This window comes from Lissotriton vulgaris, chromosome 3_2 (assembly GCF_964263255.1).
Source record: "Lissotriton vulgaris chromosome 3_2, aLisVul1.2, whole genome shotgun sequence".
Taxonomy (NCBI): domain Eukaryota; kingdom Metazoa; phylum Chordata; class Amphibia; order Caudata; family Salamandridae; genus Lissotriton; species Lissotriton vulgaris.
In genome coordinates, this window is record NC_141690.1 from 226,990,743 (window position 1) to 227,009,706 (window position 18,964).

Here is an 18,964-nt window from a genome sequence, read left to right on the forward strand (position 1 = left end):
TGAGTAAGTTTATTTTTAATTGTTGAAAGGTGAAACAGAGGTCTCGGTTGAATGGGATAACGGGCCTGCAAGTAAGGGAAGATTATCTCTGTTCAGATAGCCTGTAGGTCCTTTCTCCAACATACGTGCCTGTGTAATATAGTTTGTAATCACTGTGACATTTTTAGGAACTTTTATACATAATAGAAATTGTGTTGTCCGACAAGTCATGGTTCTTTTTTATTGTGCATCAAATCAGGACAAATACGGGCCTACAACCTGCCGGCCGGCCACGAAAACAGTTAAGCATCAATGCAACTTTACGGCGACACAGTAATATCTCTCGTTGTAGGCAAGCATTAAAAAGGTTACACTGTAATTACCATATTACCATGTCCCAGAATCAGTGAAGGTTAATTTTAAAAGTTTTCATCGCAACCATTAAGATCAGGTCATACTACTCCGTACTTATACAGATAAGAAAAAGAAACTAGGTCCATGTAGGTGGGACTCGACAATAGACACCCTTACCAATCAGTGCAGCTCGCAACATGCAAGTTCCAGCCAGAGGATGGCCACAAATTATGCACACCCCTAGAGAGGACGCAACATCCCAACTAACACCGCGCTACCGCCCATCCCCCAGTATGCCTAACACGGGCCTAGAAAAAGAAGAAATTATATAATAACAAAAAGGCACCATAGAAAGAAACACGAACTAAAATTTACCCCCCCACCCTACACACATCCAAAGGCTACGGCCCACCCCCCCCCCCTAGCAGAGTGTTTGTCTCCCCATAACCCGAAATATAGTGAGAGAAGAGAAAATTGAGAAGGAGAGAAAGCAAAGGGATAAAGAGAAAGAAAAAAGAATACAATTCACATAAGACCGGAGGAGGGCCAATGAAATATATCCAACACAATTAACATACAGTTCTCTGGCCGCCCTTACCCCGACCCCAGGACCAGTACAATACCAATATTCAATATCACCGGCAGTCCGTCAGCAACCCAGCAGTTCAAGAGAGACAGTCCTGATTCAGGAGGGTGCATCCTCAACCCTGTCCCCTACGGTGCGGTGTAACGGTACAATCCAGCTGCACGATAGACCTCTTGGAAGGTGGGAACAAACAAAGGGACCACAGCTGAGTGAGGGAACGATCACCAAAGGCCATCCAGGACGTAGTCATGTGGTCCACAATCATAGCAGAAGATCCATAGCACGACAGTAGTTCACCAGAGGCAGCTAGTCCACACGGTAATGACCGCTTCAGGGTGGGAAACGGAGGTCCGCCAGTAGTCCCCGAGGAAGCCCCCAGGCGTGGTGTCTCGCGGCGTCTCCCAAGCCAGTTCATCACCTCAGAGAGTTTGCGTTCCTTTGGGGGTGCTCCCGCCAGCACCCCAGCAATGACTGGGTCTCGCGACCGCAGCGGTTCAATGGCGACGGTGGCGAGGGAACCATGGATAGCAGCTGTAGGGTGTGGCGCAGTGTCCCGCATGCGGACAGACTGGGGGGCAGCAAGCAGAGTAGCATCCATCCGGGCCCCCAATTCACAGGCAACAGTACACATGGCGGACCTGAGGTCGTCTAGGGCGCTCAGTATGTCACCAAGTTGCAAAGGCGCCTCAAAGGGCAGGGACGCAACCCCCTCCAGAACTCGAGTACGGCAGATGAGAGGCAGTCCCACTGGTCGTTCGTCCACACTCTCAGCGAGCCTTCTTGCACCCTGCCGGGTCGAGGCACGATGGAAGCAGTCTGGGGGCACGGGGGCAGCATTCTCCATCCCGGCGCAGTCGTGGAATGGCTCGGGCCGACGCCCGCGTCCCACCGGCAGCCCTGGGCTTGCAACTGTAGGAGCCGAGAGTAGGCAAAAAGATGGCGCTCGCAGCGGCGTCAGGGCAACAATGTTGCAGAGGAGCCGTCCCGGGGCTGGAGAGCAGATACTTTGTAGCTCCGGTAGCGGCGGCGCCCGGGATCAGAAGCAGCAGAGCCAGGTGCAGAAATGCAGGCGCTGCCGACGGGGTACTGCAGCCGGCTCCGTCCGACCTGTAATGGCCGCCGTCTTTGTGTACAGGGCCGGCCGCCTCCGCAGGACAAAGACTCGGGTTGCGCTGATCGGCGTCCGGAAGGGTGAAGGCGTCCCGGGGCTTCTAACGCCGGGATCGAGGAAAGAAACACATCGGCGTGACCGGGTTTGCCTCCCGGTTCCGCTGTTGCAGCGCAGTGCTCTAATAGGAGGCAGTATGGTGCGGAAACCGGGAGGATGGCAACAGGGTCAGCGGAGCCGAGGAGTCAGGCGGCCATCGCGGTTGCGAGCTAGGCTCCTCCCCCCTATATATGAAGTCATGGTTCTTTTAAACAAAATACAATTTTAATTGCTTGCTTTATCGTAGTCCGTTTCACGCTCACCCTGACATCTGTTTAAGTCCTCCAAGTCATTTGTTATTCTCTCGGTGTACCAAGTCAACCTTCCCTCTGAGTTTGGTAAGCTGAGTTACAGTGACAATCGTTATGTACAGCACATAGAGGTGTCAAAATGGCATTTGTACAAACATTAATTTTATTGTGAGAGAAAAGCATCCTCATTAAAACATGAATGCATGTGAGGGTGATGTGCTCTCTGCCCACCCTTGTTTGGGCGATGTATTGTTGGTAGTTCTTAATATTTAGTGTGTATCCTTGGCTTGGGATGGTGGCACTTTCCTTGTATAGCCAGAGTACATATGGATACTGGATGAAAACTGCAAACTGATAGTAGAGCACCTGCCATGCATTTACTAAAAATAAAAAGCTTGTCTATTAGGTCAAAATTACTTTGTTTGAAGAAAGTGATCAGCTTACGTTTTGGAGTCCAGGCGGAGGGGGAGAAGGGTGCAAGGCAGAGGGGAGAAGGGTGCAAGGCAGAGGGGAGAAGGGTGCAAGGCAGAGGGGAGAAGGGTGGAAGGCAGAGAGGAGAAGGGTGCAAGGCAGAGAGGAGAAGGGCGCAAGGCAGAGAGGAGAAGGGTGCACGGCAGAGAGGAGAAGGGTGCACGGCAGAGAGGAGAAGGGTGCAAGGCAGAGGGGAGAAGGGTGCAAGGCAGAGGGGAGAAGGGTGGAAGGCAGAGAGGAGAAGGGCGCAAGGCAGAGAGGAGAAGGGCGCAAGGCAGAGAGGAGAAGGGTGCACGGCAGAGAGGAGAAGGGTGCAAGGTAGAGAAGGGTGCAAGGCGGAGGGGAGAAGGGTGCAAGGCAGAGGGGAGAAGGGTGCAAGGCAGAGAGGAGAAGGGTGCACGGTAGAGAAGGGTGCAAAGCAGAGAGGGAGAAGGTTGCAAGGCAGAGGGTAGAAGGTTGCAAGGCAGAGAGGAGAAGGGTGCAAGGCAGAGAGGAGAAGGGTGCAAGGCAGAGGGGAGTAGGATGCAAGGCAGAGAGGAGAAGGGTGCAAGGCGGAGGGGAGAAGGGTGCAAGGCAGAGGGGAGAAGGGTGCAAGGCAGAGAGGAGAAGGGTGCATCGGCTGTACACTTGTATACGTCAGGGCAATTTATGATTAACGAGTCTGAAAAGAGGTTTTACTCTCGAGAGCAGTGTCGGTTTCCTGACAAAGAGATTGGGAAAGAGTGGAAGCGAGAGATAGACATGGATGACATTTTGGGGGTGCCCAGAGGAAGCACCTGCTACAGTGTGTTGCCTTTTGACCTCCACCTTGCCCTTTGGTGACCGGTCTCCTTAGCAAAGTCCTTCCCCCGTCCCCTACGTTTACCCCTCCCCCAACCACACACACACATACACACACACACCACACACATTCAGCTTATGAAGAGAGAGAGATAAGAACAGAAACTAAAGAGGGCCCATGGAGCTTTCTTTACTTTTCTGTTGTCTCCATTTCTTGCTCTTTCCATAACACCTCGAGCAGTAAATAAGAGGCTGTCGAAAGTCCAAGGTTAGACACGCCTGTGATGTCACTGGGTGTGAAAGGGAGTGACATGTCGCTTTTGTGACCCATAACATTTTGGCGAATTGATGTCCATGAGGGTCCGGACCCCCTCTTCCGGGGCCCCCACCTACGCTCCCTGCACAGGGCCACCATGAGCCTAGAGCCGGCCCTGCAGGAAGGGCTTATCTTGGACCAGCGAGGAGAAGGAGGGAGGAGAACAGGAAAAGAACACCAGAGACCGAAAGGGGCCGGAGGACGACGCGGAAGAGCAGGAGAATACCGGACCTGAAGTCGGTCAAGGAGAAGAAGACGAGACAGAGGAGCGGTGGACCGAAGATTGGTGGTGTTCTCCGGAGGAGGCTGGGGAGCGGCCGCAACTCAGGAGAGTTGCGGCGGAGCCGGTGAGTGGTACCGCCTCCAGGGACTCGGGTGGTGACGGCAGGAGGTGGGAGGTGAAGTAAAGGGAGTGTCACGCCTGCCAGCTCTCCGAACAACACGCAAGGTCAGATCAAGATGGCCGCGCGACAATGCGCCTGCGCGAGGGGATCAGGCAGGAGAATAAAGCCTGACTTCCCCGATGCTCTGGGCTTCGCGCTCTAGTTTCTCGTTGCTGCTGGCAGTGCTTCACTTCCGCATAGCCACTTCTCGTTCTGCTCACTTTGTTCCTGTCATGGAGTTTGTTTCTGGATCCACGCCTGTGGCGTTCTCACTGCAGAATCTTTGTTGCTTAGCGTTCTTTATCGCTAAGTTTGGAGCACGTGATGTGCTTCTCTAGAACCTCGGAATTCCGAGGTATTCACTCAATCCTTTGCCTGTTTCTCCTCACGGAAGGACTCGAGATTACCCCTTGCTTCCCCATTCCTCCAGTGCCGGCTTTCTGCTCTCCTATTCCTTTTGGGGGCACAATACCTAGTCTCTTGCGGTTCCGTCATTCGGCCGGACTACGGTTCCGTCGAACGTCCGTCCTTGTGGGACGAGTCTGTTGGTTGCTCCTGGGGGATTGTGGGAGGTGTGGTCCGCGTGGCGGTTATTTTTCCCTTTACTTTCTTATTTTCGTGCTTACTGGACTCACTGGAGGCTGGCATTCGTTACAGTGCAAGGGCATGAAGAACCGGTAAAGCGCTTATTGCGCCCTTTTTCTTATTATTTCCAATGTAAGAATCCTGTCGTTTCTCTCGCCTCTATTACTGTGTTTCAGATAAGCCAGTTCTGTGACCTTGTACTTTTAAAACCAACTCTACCTCGCAGCTCACCCAGTCATAATACGGGGTAAGAAAGGTACTGGTTCCTATCATTTTCATTGGTGATGCGATAATCTAGAGTTTCACTACCATATCTTCACTTCAGGTTTCCATTCGTACCTAAACACTTTGATATGTTCTGGAACATGGATTGTCCTATAAATCTTATGATACCTCTAGTACTTATCAGGTAAAGGTAGTTTATGTATTCAATATAATTAATTGTTTGTTGATTGTTGTTATACTAATCAAACCATTCCTTGTAGCACCAGCTTCCACCCTGAGGGAGACCAGTCCGAGAAGTCCTGTGGTTTTCCCCTACTTTCCTTGTTTTGTTCCCTCCTTTCCCTCCATACCACCATTGTGTTCTAGTGTTTGATAGACGCAATAGGTGCAGGGGGGACGGGTTGGGCTTCACTTCGGTTCCTGGCACTCCCGCGGAAACGGCTCTTGGATCCTTACAGGGAGGGCAAGAATGGGGTTATGCTGCTTATAGTTTCCTGTTTGCCTAAGTACTCTTTAGCACTGTACCGACTGCCTAAGTAACTCTTTAGCGCTGTACCGACTGCCTAATATCTGATAGTATACGCTGATATTTCTGCATATAACTGACTGTGTAATAGATAGTTCAGACCACGAACCCAATTGGATTTAGTTTGTTTCTGATTCCCGAATTGCCCTCCCCTCCCGTTCCAGGCATTTCACTGATGCATGTTTTCTTTTTGGGATAAGAGATATTCCCGTTCCCATTCCTTATAAATTTACCCAGGCACGACCAACCTTCCCCCTCACTTCCAGGTGTGGTGACTCTTAACATCATAACACACCCTAATACAGAGTGTCTGATGGTTCCCTCTCTATTTCTCTCTCTATGAGCCTCCGGGGAGATCCCAGTCAGAGTGAAGAAGAGCCCGGAACATCGTCACCTTCAAGTGCTAGCAGCTCTCCACTCGGGGCGTCAGGAGAAGACCAGGAAGAAAGACTTACTGTATTAGAAGAAAATCCTTTACCTCTTAATAAACCTTCCACTTTTGGAAAGTATCTACAGCCTCCTCGCCTGTTTATCAAGCCCGCCCTCCCACAGGTTTTATTTGTAAAATCGAATAAAGGAACAAATAATTGATTGATTTGAGTTATAGACTGTCGCATTGATAGATGTATATATTTGTTACTCTTTTGGGCAGCGATTGAGACTCATTTTAAAGCTAGACTGGTACATACTTCATAAATAGCCATCATTGTAAGCAGAATGCAGTGAAAAACACACACCACACCTGAATAAAAGGAGGCATCTTTCCATCCCTTTTCAATTATACAGTTGGAGATATTATAGCTAAAACCCCAGGGGGGAGGACATTTTAGATGGATCACTGACAAAATATCGACCTACAAAATATCGACCTACAGGAATATCGATGCAGAAATTTCGAAGGCAAGAATATCGACATCCTATCTACAACATGGTAAGTACAAAAATATCGAAAATAAAATATAGATGTTAAAAATATCGATGTTAAAAATATCGTTTTTTTCTGTAAAAATATAAATGTAAAATAAAGTAAATAACACTAATAAATAAAATCAACATAGTTAAAAATATCTAATAATGTTTAAAATTAATAAATAATACATATATATTAATAATACATTAAACATATACAGAAAATATATAATATATATGTACTTAACAATAAGTTGTAATAATTATTTTAAAAATTTATAAATTAATAAAAATTATAAATTACAAATACATTTACAAACAAAACAAAAACATAAATAAAAAGTAAAGAATTATGTTTAATAAATTAAAAAAATTAAATATACTTTTAATATTTTTAAAATTAATTATATAAAACGTTGGATAGTGTAGGGGTAAAAATTACTATTCCAACACCAAAAAAGTGCAACAGTAGGGAAAGCGTTGGATAGCGTAGGGGTAAAAATTACTATTCCAACTCCAGAGAGTGCAACAGTAGGAAAAGCGTTGGATAGCGTAGGGGTAAAAATTACTATTCCAACTCCAGAGAATGCAACAGTAGGGAAAGCGTTGGATAGCGTAGGGGTAAAAATTACTATTCCAACTCCAGAGAGTGCAACAGTATGGAAAACGTTGGATAGCGTAGAGATAAAAATTACTATTCCCACTCCAGAGAGTGCAACAGTAGGGAAAGCGTAATGGTAAAAATTACTGTTCCAACTCCAGAGAGTGCAACAGTAGGGAAAACGTTGGATAGCGTAGGGGTAAAAATTACTATTCCAACTCCAGACAGTGCAACAGTAGTGAAAGTGTTGGATAGCGTAGGGGTAAAAATTACTATTCCAACTCCAGAGAGTGCAACAGTAGGGAAAGCGTTGGATAGCGTAGTGGTAAAAATTACTATTCCCACTCCAGAGAATGCAACAGTAAGGAAAGTGTTGGATAGCGTAGGGGTAAAAATTACCTTTCCCACTCCAGAGAGTGCAACAGTAATGAAAGCGTTGAATAGCGTAGGGGTAATATTTACTATTCCCACTACAGAGAATGCAACAGTAAGGAAAGCGTTGGATAGCGCAGGGGTAAAAATGACTATTCACACTCCAGAGAGTGCAACAGTAGGGAAAGCGTTGGATAGCGTAGGGGTAAAAATTACTATTCCCACTCCAGAGAATGCAACAGTAGGGAAAGCGTTGGATAGCGTAGGGGTAAAAATTACTATTCCCACTCCAGAGAGTGCAACGGTAGGGAAAGCGTTGGATAGCGTAGGGGTAAAAATTACTATTCCCACTCCAGAGAGTGCAACAGTAAGGAAAGCGTTGGATAGCGTAGGGGTAAAAATTACTATTCCCACTCCAGAGAGTGCAACAGTAGGGAAACCGTTGGATAGCATAGGGGTAAAAATTACTATTCCCACTCCAGAGAGTGCAACAGTAGGGAAAACGTTGGATAGCGTAGGGGTAAAAATTACTAGTCCCACTCCAGAGAGTGCAACAGTAGGGAAAGCGTTGGATAGCGTAGGAGTAAAAATTACTATTCCCACTCCAAAGAGTGCAACAGTAGGGAAAGCGTTGGATAGCGAAGGGGTAAAAATTACTATTCCCACTCCAGAGAGTGCAGCAGTAGGGAAAGCATTGGATAGTGTAGAAGTTAAATATAACATTCTTATAAATAATTGTTGTAAATAAAATAATTAAAATTTTAATTTTTAAATAACTACATCATTTGCAAATCCCCATTGATAATTACTAAAAACATAATTACAATTAAATAAGTAATTAACAATAAATTACCAATAAATACCAATACATATTAATTAATAAATATAAATAACCAAATAATATTAAACACTAAAATATTTTTCAAAACAAAAAACATAATAATAATGGAAAATTGATTAACAATTAAAAAATGGTAAACAGTAAATTTATTTTTGAATAAAAAGTATTTTTCATAAAAAATGTATTACCAATTAATAAAATAAATTTCCAATTAATAAAAATTAATTAACAATAAAAAATATTATTTACCAATTTAAAAAAATTAAATACCAATAAAAAATTAATTGCCAATTAAAAAATGTAATTACCAATTACAAACCTTAATTACCAATTAAAAAATGTATTGCCAATTAAAAAATGTAATTACCAATTACAAACCTTAATTACCAATTAATACAATTAATTACCAATTAAAATAATTACCAATTAATAATTAATTAGAAATAAAATAATTATCAATACCAATCAAAAATAAATAATTACTTAATTACAATTAAATTACTTCCCACCCAATTCCCCTATAAACCCACAACCCGCTACAGTACTAAAACATAAAATTAAATTAAAAATAACATTTTTAATATATAATAAATAGTACACATATAATTTAAAACAAATAAAATACTTAACAAAAACATGTAACATACATATAAAATACATAATAAAATACATAACAACAAACAAATATCGATATTAGTAACATCGAAATTAGTGACATCGATATAATTGATATCGATATTACTAACTTCGATATTACTTACATCGATAAAAAAAATCGATATTACTTACTTTAGGGTAGATATTCTGTCCAACGATATTCTTGACCTCGATATTCTTCACCTTCGATATTTACAACTCGATATTACTGTAGGTCGATATTAGGGAATCGATATTTTGACTGTGCACCATTTTAGATAACATATTTTTTGCACCGAAAACTATCACTCTTAAAGGAGTTATTCAATCTGAATTTCACTTTTACTAAAACAGACACTTGAGCTATGAACTTCATTTGGAAGACAATGCATTGACGTTTTAAAAACTTGTTACTGATTTTGCTAGCATTGCCATAAGTGATAAGAGAAAAACAACACACAAAGAAAGAATAAAATGTACACCAACCAGCTGGGGGGTAGCCACCAATGTGATGGCTTGGGGTAGAAAGAAAGGGTTGGGGAAACAAATGTCAGAGCAAATGTCAGGATGACAAAACACTTTACAAGGATGTAAAACTGCCTTGGAAGTGTAGTGCTGTACAGCGGCTGTGTGTGTGAAAAACAGATCTCAAAATCTGTGGCTTGGGATCAGTGCCAAATATGCCCTTTATCACTCATGCCTTCAAAACATGTCTTTACCACACATATGCTTTTACCACGCAAGGTAAGTATATTTAAGGTAAGTTAACCCCTACTATCTGGAGTTCATGTCGCCCAAGTAAACAGGCCGTAGTGGTTGCAGTCTGTCTAATGCCCCCTTCAAGAATTATCGTACAGTTTGTTCTTTTTCGGATTGACACGTATGTCTTTCACAAAAGCAAAAAATGGCTCAGTGATTTCTGCTCTGCGTTTATTGTTCGCTTTTTTTTAAAGAACAGAGTGCTCTTCTCTAGTGTATATCTCTAGCCAGGATATTCTTTTCTTAGATGCCAAAGCTGTATGGATTTTCTGGATGTCTGTTAGATTTGGGAGTCTCTAGTTGGCACAGGTAGGTACTTGTGACAAATAGGGACCCTCTCCTCTAGTCAGGATAAGGGGGATTACACTCCTAAAATAACCCCTGCTCACCCCCTTGGCAGCTTGGCACGAGCAGACAGGCTTTACTTGAGAGGCGTTGTAAGATAAGCATTTGTGACCACCTACAGTAACCCAGTGACAACACTACAAATGGACACAACACAGGTTTTATATAAAAAATAAGTAGACTTTATATAGAGTTACCACAAGACCATAAACGACAAAAATACACACTAGGATTACTTTAAGATGGTAGATTTAAGCTTAGTTCAGTTCTTAGATGCAACACTCTGCGTCAATGTACCTTAGGTTGCGTTGCGCTTCCACGACAACCAATGTTGCAGCGATGGGAAATTCGGCAAAGTTCAGATACAAAGAGATAAATACGTGAAGATCTTCTAGATGCGGCACGCTTCTCGGGGATGCGAGAAGTTCTCGGTTCGATGCGTGGACTACAGCAGCGACATTCAAGATGCGATGGCAGCAGCTCCAGCGGCGACGCTCTTCTCACACGATGCGTGAAGCTTCCGCTCGATGCGACAACTACAGCGGCGACATTTAAGATGCGACAGCAGCAAATCCGACGGCAGCGCGCTTCTCTGGGATGAAAGACGTCACAGAATGGATGAAGCTCAGCCGCCTGAAACTGAACTCAGACAAGACGGAGGTCCTCATCCTCGGACAATCCCCTTCCGCCTGGGACGACTCCTGGTGGCCCACGGCGCTGGGCACCGCACCGACACCCTCGGATCACGCACGCAACCTGGAATTCATCCTGGACCCCTTCCTCACGATGACCAAACAAGTCAACGCCGTCTCGTCATCATGCTTCAACACCCTACGCATGCTCCGTAAGATCTTCCGGTGGATCCCCATCGAAACCAGAAAGATGGTCAACCAGGCCCTCGTCACAAGCCGACTGGACTACGGAAACACCCTATACGCAGGAATCACTGCCAAACTTCAGAAACGACTACAACGCATACAGAACGCCTCCGCACGACTCATCCTCGACATCCCTCGACACAGCCACATATCCACCCACCTGAGAAACCTGCACTGGCTCCCCGTCAACAAGAGGATCACATTCAGGCTCCTCACCCACGCACACAAAGCACTCCACTGCACGGGCCCAGAATACCTCAACAGCCGCCTCTCATTCTACACGCCCACCCGCCAGCCTCGCCCTCGCCACCGTCCCACGAATCCGCAGAACCACCGCCGGAAGATCGTTCTCCTACCTGGCGGCCAAATCTTGGAACTCCCTCCCCGCACACCTACGAACCACCCAGGACCATCTCTCCTTCAGGAAACACCTCAAGACCTGGCTCTTCGAGCAGCAGTAGCACCCCCCTCCCTCCTCAGCGCCTTGAGACTCTCACGAGTGAGTAGCGCGCTCTACAAATGGTTTGATTGATTGATTGATTGAGGTGCTCTTCTTCGATGTGGTGCAGTGCGACAGTTCCAGCGGCGACACCCTCCTTCGGAGTTGCGACTGCAGGCCCAGCGACGGTGACGCGCTTCATCTCGTTGAGTTGCGCTTCCAGCTCCTTGCGACATGCAGTTCCTCAGATAAAATAGTGAAAAAGTGATAATTAACAATAGTGAAACGAATACAGAGATCACCTGAATCCACTAGGTGTCCACATCCCAGTCGGCTTGGATGCCGTTTCGGAGTACCGACGGACAGAGCGGTGCTTCCCTCTTTTCCTGAGCCATGGCCAGGTGGGGTGAGGTCTGTACCTCTTACGACTCTGTGAATACACATGATCTAAGAGACGAGAAATGATGTGGACACCTAGTGGATTCAGGTGATCTCTGTATTCGTTTCACTATTGTTAATTATCACTTTTTCACTATTTTATGTTTAATAACAGCACGTTGCAGTAGCTATCAGTTAATTGGGTCCTGAAGAAAGCAAAGACATACTCTGTCGATAATTGCTGAAACATGTTGACCTTTTAGTACATCTGGACAGTTAAAAATTTCTCTTAAAAAATTTTCTTGATACTGTCTCTGACTACATTTTAACATTGGAAGAGTGGGTAGCACCAGAATAAAATTTTCAGTACCCCCTCATCCAATTTTATTACGCTTTTTTCTTGTTTCACACACTCACCTTCTTTTGCACTGCGACATCAGTCACTCATTTGTATGAATATTCTCACAATTGAGCCATAGGACCATAATGAGACCCGTCTGACCGGATGAGGGCGTCCGTTACCATCTGGGCCCTCCTCCGTGAAAGTGAGTGGCTATCCTAATGGTGGTCCTGATGGGATCCCAAATGATGAAGGGCGGTTCCGTATGGTGACTGATGGGCATCCTTACCTGACCATTATGTAGGTTTGCTAAAGATGACCCTAGACAAAGATACATGTGGTGGGGACGTTTAGGTGGTCTTGTTGGTTTACACACTGCGTACACATCGGCTTCTTCTTAGACCCTCTGACATTTTTGTGTAGTTTGACTTGTGTAGGGATCATATTGGAGCACGGTCTTTAAAAATTCCCTTTTGGCCCTAATCAATTGATTGTGTTTGGCCATGTAGGGTCCCCTTTTTATCCTCTCTGCCAGGGATTTCGTGGCGGTGGAACTGCCATAAAAACCCTGACGGGGAGGAAATTCGTAATATGCTCGGCCAGATCTCTGACCTCCGCGCCAACTCCAGGGAACGGCGGCATCGGTCCCAGTGCGGTCTGACCTCCCAAGTTGTAATGGGGCAGTTGGGCCGCCAGTGCGGCGGCTATGCCACCACTGCTGCTTCACCACAGGTCTGGCGGTCCTCAGAACCCAGACCCTTAATGAAGAGTATTACTCTTCCTTCTCCACTTTTAGCGATCTGGTGATTGATCTGGATGTACCATGTTACAACGCATACCATTACAACTACCTACCGTTACAACGCGACCATTACAACGCATACCATTACAACGCATAGCGCTTTGAGGTGCTGGATAGTGGTAAGTATAATTTACTATTCTAACTCCAGTCCCCGTGGACCCTAGGGAAGGTGTTGGATAGTAAATTATACTTATTCCCTATCCTAGAGCGCCCCCCAGCGCAATGCGTTGTAATGGTATGCGTTGTAAAAGTCGCGTTGTAACAGTAGTGCGTTGTAACAAATGCGTTGTAACAGGTGTATACCGATTGATCTCATTGAATTTCTCATGAGTACCAAGAAAAGAGGCACATTGCCATCTCTTTCCTGGAGTGATGTGTTCCCTAAATCAGCTTCTCAGGCACCAGCGGTGGTGGACTGAGGGAGCCCATAGCAATTGTGGCATTTGAGTCTTCCAGTTGGAGTGGTATGGTTAGTGTAACACCAAATCACAGAACTGTAGCCTATGGTATTTTTTCTTCTTCAGCATTGGGAATTCGGTTTAGCTTAGAATAAATGGGTATCCCAAGCTGGCAAGTGAAAAATAGAGGTCTCCTTGCCATTCTCTTTGCTTCCATGTATTAAATCCAAAAGAAGTAGATTGATGAATCCCATCCTCGTCGCCAATATTAAATCCAAAAGAAGTAGATTGATGAATAAATAAGGTTTAATCCTTGATCAGGAGTTGAAGCACAGCACTTCAGTACAGGATACAGGATACAGATAAACCATAATACAGTTGGTATGGAACCTGGAACCCAGGATGTAAGATGCAGGCACGCATCAAACATTCCAGGCACAAGGTCCATGCAAAGGGAAACATAGAAGAGAGAAAGAGCAATGTATATAAAACAGAATGCAACACCATGACACCCCTTTCACATGATGCTTCCAGTTGAGAGTCTCCAAGACAATTACCCCAGATAATTAAAGGTTTTTATCGGTTGGTTGTCATCCTAAGAAGATTGGCTCTGTTAGGTTTTTGCTTTTAGGCCTCATGTCATTACACTTGACTTTGAAGGAGGATGTACTTTAAATTGTTCTCAATGCAGTACTGTTCTATAGCACTCAGTTGTGCTTGATGGGTGTTCTATGCCTGAGCCAATTACACTGAATTTGTTGCATAAAGTAGAAATTGTATTTTTACCCCTTCCTCTTATGCTATGTCTGATGTGGCTTCTAGTGGTGTTGTTGAACACTGGGGAGCTAACAGACATCAAGATTCTTCGCATCTGTGGCAATATTAGTCCTGCATCTCTTCTGTCTGTTTTTTGGCCTTCTGAACACAGCCCCAGCTACTTCTATTTGTAGCCTTGGAATTGATTTAGATCACTGGCTTCTCTTTCTAATCATGTTAGCAAGTTCTCATCAATGTGCTTTCTATTTCTTAAAATTCTTCAGAATATTCTCCAATTTTTGCCTTCTTCCACCATCAGCTGGCGGTCCAAGCCTCTGTCTGAACGCAGAATTGATTACTGTACCTCCCTCTTCCCTCGCTCACCTGTTTCCATTTTGCAGCACCTACAACTCATTCAAAATTACACAGCTCCTCTAATATTTCAACTGCACAAATGCACCTCTGCGTCTGCAGCGCTGAGAAAATGCCACTGTCTACCTGTGACCCAACGTGTCACCTTGAAGATCATGTGCATTCCAAGAGCGGGGTCCAGCTTACTTCCAAGATAAATTCCCCCACTACTTGCTTTCTCAGCCCTTCTGCTCTTTGGCATTCCACCTCCTTGGAGTCGCTACTTTCCATCGCTTCCGAACAGGTGGTAGCGCCTTCTCGGTCATTGATCCCAAAATCTAGAATTCACGTCCAGTTCATCTCAGATCTTGGAACAAACTCCTCTCTTGACAGAAAACCATGAAAACCTAACTGTTCTTCTCTCAAGCACTCCTTCTGTGGCTCTTTTCCAACTCAGTTATTCCCTTAGTGCCAGGACACATTTTAGCTAGCCGCGTGCTTTCTCACACACATACACCACTGTTTCACCTTTCAGTTGGTTGACCGTGTGTTGCTCCTTTCTCTGTTCATGCTTACAATCCCTTGTACCTCTAAGCTGCAACAGCTGGTTTCCATGGTTTCCAACAGTGATGGCTTCATATGGAGGATGGCTGGCTTTTCCAAAAGCAGTTTACTGCCAACTGAGTCGAAATTCCAGAGTCAATGAAGGCTGCACGTTTAGGCATCTGTGCAGCTTTTGTCGACTGTGAAAGACTTTTCCTGAATCCTCCCTGGATGAGGGTGGGAGTGTCATTTTCCTTTACCCATGACTTGATATGTCTGAGAAGAAGCTTAGTGGATATCTTACTGTTAGGATATTGATAATAGCTCAGGTATGTATGGGGGAACTATCACGCTGTAGTCCAAGAGACAGGACAAGATGCTACTTGTCGCAAATTCTTTACCGTTGGCTTCTATGATGATAGTAGTTGTAGAACGCTTTCCTGGTCTTCACATCATTTTGCCAGAGATTATGAAAATATATGTTGGAGCTATTTACTTCGAAAACACACATTATTAGTGTCCGAGGACAGGAAGTGCCCAGAAATACACTATGGCTCAGAAACGCCGCATCACAGAGGAGTGTGGGGCGGCAGGGAAGAGATACGAGTCTGGGAACATAGAGAGATTTTGAAGAGGGGAATCTTGAGTGTTTTTTCTGAATTGATCATGTAACGTAACTGGTGCTATGTAAAGCGCTCTGATACCCGGTTCGGTTCGGGTCAAGTTTGCGCTATATAAAACTCTGCAAAACAAAACAAACATAGAAAGAAAGGCACAATTTACATTAAACGGAAAAGAGTGACATTGGGGCAACGCATTGTACACACTGCCACCTAACGGCCATATAAATGAAGCATCTGAAGTCAATACAAACCGTGGATGTATTTAAAAAAAAAATGCAAAATTACATGAAACAAAAAATATCACATGAGCAATTGCCAGAAAACTGTGTACCCTACTATTGACAATGACCCCTGTGCCCATGCCCAGAAGGTCCATCGTGCCAGCAAGTGATAATTAAATGAAAACAATGTATAATTAACTAAAACAAAGACCCCTTTTCTATACAGGCGATGACCAGAGATACCATATAAAAAATTACATCAATTTAAATTGTTATTTATTGTTTCAAATGCCGCTTAATTTCTTTAAGTGAGGCGTATATGCTCTGCATGACATTTGAAGCATTAGTATTCAATTTCTTTCATGTTTTCCACGTTTAATTTGACTAAAAAAAGTCTTAAAACGTTGTTTAACAGAACATTTTCTATTCTATTTCTCCCAAAATTAAATTTTGTGTATCTGTATTGTATATGTTTTAGTTAAGTCTGTTATGACTATATACCCAAAAAACAGTGTAAAAAACCCTAATAAATTCTGGAAATGACAATGAAACTTTGCAAAGGAGAAATTTGCTTTAATCTATCTATGTTAGATTGTTTAATTCTAAAACCACATTTTTCACTCTGTTTCCTATTAAGACCAGCTTCAACAATTGTACAATATCATAGATGACACTTAATTTAGTATGATTTCACGGAAAATAAGCTTTGACATCAGGGAAGCACTCAAATAAAACAAGTGTTGGCAAATCCAAAAGTTCTCACCTTTTTAGGTCTCGCCTATGCAGTGAGCATGCGTTGCATACGAAACAGACCTTTAGCCATCGATTCAGTTTGGCTGCCAAAAATGTGCACGCATTGCATTGCCTTCAATGGCTACGCGTGCACGTTTGGCGATTCCCTTGCGGGAGCGAGCTTTGACATATGGTTTCTGCTCGCTTCCGCAAGGGTATCCGGTGCAGTCTCCATCCTCTCTTCCCCTCCCCCTGCTGCCTCCTTCTCTCCTCGTCAGCGCGAGACGCACGCTTGTCTTTTTTGGATCCATTTCACTGGGAAGCAACTAAATGAAAGAAGGAAAGAGAGGTTGTGAACCGTTTCTTCAAGTCACGGTTTTCAGTAAGTGAGGAGCAAGACTGAAAAAGAGGGAATAATAGGAAGAGAGGGGGGGCAGCTGCCAGCACAGAAAAGAAGAGGACATTGTCCGTATCTTCTCTGGGCAGTAAGGAAGAGACAGCGCCCTTTTCCTTCTCTGCCCGTCCCGAACATCCACGAAAGCAAGCCGAGCCTTATCTGAAGGCCTTTGCTATTTCTGCTGTCCTGGGACGCAGTGTTGAAAAAGAAAAGTAGGGGAACAGAATCTTTTTAGGTCCCGCCTACGTGTCATTCTCTGCTAACTTCCCATCTATATTTTCGCCATCTTTCTTTGCCTCCTCTCTCCTGCCTTTAACTTTCACGGTCTGTCCCTCCCTGCGCCTCAGTCCTTACTTACTCCATCCCTCTGTGGTCTATACTCCAGGTCTCTATGGTTCTTCTCATTTTCGCACTCTCCCTTCCTTATTCCCCAACGTCCCCATCCCGTTCGAAGTTAGCTTCTCCGTTCACATGCCACTGCTTTTTTCGTTTTCTGCCTGGATCTCTTTCCCTCCATCTTTCCGTATGTTTTTTCCTCCACCACAGGTGGAACGCGAGACATCTACATATTTTACTGGCTCTACCACTACGTGTTTCTCCCAGGTCCCTACAAACAATTGACCTCCAAATCCCCCAAGTTTCAGTCAACAGCACTTAAAGTATAGCTGTCAAGTCACGTGTCGCAGCTTCCATCAAACCTGGCTTTTTAGCTTCCACCGCCCAGCATTCTGGGACATGTAGTTTCCATTCTTCTACTCCGGTTTGGTCTTAAAACCCCATGATACGAAGTGCTGTTGAATGAAAACCAGCATTGGCTGAAGGCGTCCCACATGACCTGAGGCCTCTCAGTTTCCGCAGGTCTGGTTATGCTTAGCATGGGTTCAGTAGCTTAACGTTTAAGTGGACCGGTTGGCAAAGAAAAAAAGTAAGCTCCTTTTAGCAATAGAAAGGACAGTTGTGCTGGTGGATATCATTGAGGGAATGGGTTGGGGCCCTTTTCCCTAGAGAAGTCATTCAGAGTAACTGATATTACAGTGTTAAATTAAACTCCGATGTACTTAAGAGTGAGGGGAGGTTAGTTGCTTGTTTTCTGTCACACAAATGTGTTCTTTAACACCCGGCATACAACATGCCCAGGAGAATACGTATTCGGCAGTTGATTTACACCGGGTCTATGAAGGAATGAGCGTTCTTGTTATGCATGCCTTACGGTCACTAAAGTTTCAGTTATTGTAGACCGAGGAGAGATTTTAGAAAATGACATTCTCTGCCGGGTTTAATTTTTACACATCAGGATATAATCCCCTAAATGTCAAACTATTGTATCGCCCACGCTATTACTGCCACCTAACCCGAACACATCAACTCAATCCACTTGAGTCTTCCGTTCCTAGCCCTGCCCACATTTTACCTTTCAATTCTATTCTGGTAACCTCCCAGTTCCTTTTCTTTAATTGCCAGATACTTTGACTGACCTTCAGTCGTTTTCCTCATCTAGACCTGCAGCCCTTTCCTAAGCCTGCACACTTACTGGACAAACGAAGCAGTCTTTTGCTCGCCTGTAATAACCAGCCCTCCAGCAACCTATATCTATCCACTGGACCAAGGCTGCTGTTTCATAAAAATAAAAAATAAACTACTTCTGGTACTGTAGGTTGCCACCAGCCATGAGTGAGAAATATGAAATTATTTAGCATCTCAGTTATCCTGCCTTAGTAACCCAAACTCTCCCCCTCAAACAAATAAGACAAGAGTGTGGGCGACCATCTCTAGAAGTGACTAAGAAATCACACTTTTCCTTTCAGCTAGCACTCCCTTTACTCACCAGCCAAACATTTGGACTAGTAGTGATGTGAACCACTGCTCCAATCTATTCCTCAAAATTCCCAAGGAAAGGGAAAGGACGGCTGTCCCCCTCCACACAAGAGACCCTCAAGACATGGAACGAAGGAGCCTAAGGCCCGCTTTGCTTTGCTACGT